Raw genomic sequence first — 4,014 nt, 5'->3', positions numbered from 1 at the left:
AAAATCTGGCACCTGGGACATGCTCAGCGGCTAGAATGGAGGGAGATTAATCACTGTTAAGAAGAAGGCTAATGTAGGATGGAACAGGTTAGGTGAGGTCAGGTCAGGTCAGGTCCAGATAAGAGAGGAATTCACCTGGAGTATGGGAAGCCCTCAGGATGCTACTCTTAGCATGTTTTAATGTTTCCCTTCATCTTATCACTCATACTTCTCCTGGGAGCCACACACAATCAGGTGTAGTCATGCTAAGGAAAGAGAGCCTATGTCCTAGAGAATCTAGTTTGTACCCCTAGAGGACAGTTTGATCCTTTAGCCGTAAGAAGAGGCATAGATCTAAGAAGTAGTAAGGATGGAACATGATTCTGGAATGAAAATCTCTGAGTCATCACCCTTGATCCCCAGGATCAATTGAGAATGTAAATGAGAACTCAGTGAGTAGACAACCATATGGTGAGGGATTGTGTTCATCCTTCATTGCTGAAGAAGACCATGCCATCAGAGAAATGATGACATGACTTGCACTTGATTCTGTTTTGAGTGAGGAAGGGCTGTGCAGGTCACCAGCCTCACTTCTCCTCCAGAGCCATCTGAACCCAGAGACCAGATATTCCTCAGGATGACTGGAGATGACCCAGGATGCACTGGGAGACCTTGGGCCCTTTAGGCCAAGGTCTTTGCAGGTACTCACTTAGGGTGAGGCAATGCCCATTCATTGAATAGGCCTGTTTAAGAAGTAGCCAGGGCATGGCCCCTTTAATGAGGTCAAGAAAAAGAAAGACATCAGGCTGAGTGGGAAACAGCAACAGTTACTATTGATAATCACTCTGAAGCTAGGAGGGTCCAGAGGAACCCTCAGGCAGGGCCCCAATGGAGTCCCAGTTTCAGAGTGCAGTAGGTTGAAGGTTTTGGGAGAGGACAGGAGAAAGGAGAGGAGAGGGGAGGGAGAGGGAAGGGAGAGGAGAGGAGAAATAGGAAAGGAGCCAGTAAAACCCAAGTCAACTGGGCATCTTTTGGCCAGCCAAGTTTACCTTCCTTTGGAGAGAAGAAGGAAGGGGAGGGAGACAGAAGAGGAGGAGGTGAGTTACCCAGCCAGCATTCAGCCAGCTGCATCTACTCACAGGATTATGTTTGTCCTTCCTTGCCTAAGAAGACCATGCCATCAGAGAAATGATGACATGACTTGATTTTGTTTTGAGTGAGGGAGGGCTGTGCAGGTCACCAGCCTCACTTCTCCTCCAGAGCCTTCTGAATCCAGAGACCTGATATTCCTCCAGTCATCCTGAGGAATATCATGGTGAGGGAATAGCAGGCTGGAGGATCTCCAAAGGAAGAAGCATGTGGCTCTGAATTTTGATGTGCTGGGGCAAATCTAAGACATCCTTTCCTATGGTAATTATTTTGGACTGGCGACTGTAGTCATGTCATCATTTCCCTGACATTATGGTTCTCTTCGAAAATGAAGGACAAATACATCCTGTGAGTAGATCAAGCCGCCAGTCGGGTAACTCAGTTAATCTTCTCCCTCTCCTCTCCAAAGGAAGGTAAATTTTGACAGCCAAAATCTGCCCAGTGAAGTTGGGGTTAATTGGCTAGATTTTTTTTCTTTCTTTATGCTTGTCTTTGTTTTCTTCTTTCTTTCTTTCTTTTTCTCTTTCTTTTCTTCTAGTTCACTTTAAAGCTCATAGATTGTAATGTTAATTAGAATTAAAGATCTTCCCCATCCATTAATAGGCCTCAGATACCTTTTGTTAATTTCTAATGAGGCACTGGGTCAAGAGGTCTTACCCTCCAGCTCTGAAAAGTGTGTGTATATATACTCTTAGATAAGGTTTTACTTTGGGCCTTACTCTTTGGTGAAAGGTTCATGTGCCAGATGAGACTCTGGGTAGCCATTAAGAAGCGCCCCCTGCTTTGAAGACCCAGATGTTGGTGCTTCTCTCTGGTAATTATGTATGTATGTAATGGTCAGGCAGTTGGATCTGTCTGCTGATCTGTGATGTATGTATTGCTTACGATCAGGCAGTTGGAAGCCCTGTTTGTCTTTATTTCTCTGCTTGTGTTTTCTCTGTTGGGGAATGTAATTAAAATAGATTGTGGACTCCTCAAAAGTTGCTTCCTTTTAGCAAAGCAAATCTACAGAGGCCCTCCTGTGTATGTCAGGGTTCTTGCTGCTACGCAGATTGAACCACAATAGGTCCCTGCCCAAGCTCCGCTGAATGGCTGTATTTTGGGCCCTCCTGGCTTAGAGTGGAAGTCAATGGTAACTGTTTCTCTTTGGAGCAGCAATTCTGAGCAACTCTCCCAGCTTGATTTTTTTCTTTTTCTTGACTCACTTCTTAAAGAAGCCTATTCACTGAATGGGCATTACCTCACTCAAAGTGAGAACCTGAAAAGGTCTTAGCCTAAAAGGGCCAGGGTCTTCCATTGCATCCTGGGCCATCTCCAGTCATCCTGATGAATATCTGGCCACTGGACCCAGATGGGTCAGGAGGAGAAAGTGAGGCTGGTGACCTGCACAGCCCTCCCTCACTCAAATCAAAGTCAGCTGCAAGTCATGTCATCACTTCCCTGATGTCATGGTCCTTTTCAAAAAAGGACAAACACAACCTGTGATTTCCCCAGTGGAGAGCAGTACCGTCAAACTCAAACAGAAACAGGACCCACTAAGCTGTACATAAAGATCCTTGTGGGTACATATTGACTTAGAAAACCACATATTAATAATACCTATGTTTTACTATATTTGTATTTATTTTGTTAAAATATTTCTCATTGTGGTGATTATAATCATCCAATCTGCAAGAAGAACTCCTGAAGCAGAGCTCTGAGCCAATGACACTTTATTAAAGGGTTTGTGGTCCCCTTTAGTGAAGTGGACCCCAGACCTTCCTCACAGTCTGAGATGCCTCTGGTCCTCAGGACCTTGCTTTTATAGGGTTTAATGCCCAAATATGCAAAGAAGGCATGGTAAAATATAGAATCTCATTCGTGATAGATCTTGCTCGTGAGGGCCAAAAATGACACATGGAGGGGGTGTCACATGTTGGATGAGACAGTGGTCTTAAGGTTCAAAAATAAATTGGGGTACTTTTCAAAGAATGAAGGCATCTCACTGACGCTGGGTTTGGACATGGAACTTGAGCAAAACAGGATGGAGTTATCTTTGTCAGCATTCTCATAGTTTAGGGTTAGCAAGCCTCATAATTTGGTAACCAAGTAGTGAACATCACATTAACGTTTGAAGTCCATTTGTGTGATATGTCAGACACATTCTGTGCAAACCTAATTATCTGTATATGATATATGTGAAACATCTAACTGATTAACATTGATTGGAATATAATAGGGGTACAAATGAATTATTTCTCATACCATTACATTTTAATCTGGCTCTGTCCCACTGGAGAGTGTTGTTGGCTGCGTCCTGTAGAAAACTTCCCTATGAGAGAACTCCCTCTACCAATGAAGAGTAACAAATACTCTGCAATTTATAGTTTTCCAAGAGTTGCTTGGAGAACTTAAGTGACTTGTCCATACCTGTCACATAATCAGTGTGTATCAGAGGGGAGGACTTAAACTTCAGGTCTTCCTTGACTCAAGGTATGGTTCTCTCTATCTACTGACCCTACATAGCTTCTCATTTTTCATAGTATTTCATGTATTAGGATATAAATATATTTTCTATAATAATGAGAAAAAATTATATAATATTTTAAGGTCTACAAAGCACTGTATGAAAATTTTCTCACTTTATCTGCATAACAGCCCTGTGAAGTAGGTATTATTAACCCCATTTTACATATAATAAAACAGAATCTTTGAGAGGTTAAGTGATTTGCTAAGAGTAACTTGGCTATTAAGTATCTGAGACAGGACTCAAACCAAGAGTGGGCAAATAAATGTTTAAAAACCGGCCTTTCAGAAAAAAAAATGTATATTGGACATATTTTTTTAAAATAGCATTATTAACATTTTCCATCACTTTCTAAAGCCTAGCCACCAACAAAACAATAA

This window comes from Notamacropus eugenii, chromosome 6 (genome assembly GCF_028372415.1).
Source record: "Notamacropus eugenii isolate mMacEug1 chromosome 6, mMacEug1.pri_v2, whole genome shotgun sequence".
NCBI lineage: Eukaryota > Metazoa > Chordata > Mammalia > Diprotodontia > Macropodidae > Notamacropus > Notamacropus eugenii.
Note: the sequence above shows the minus strand (reverse complement) of the source record.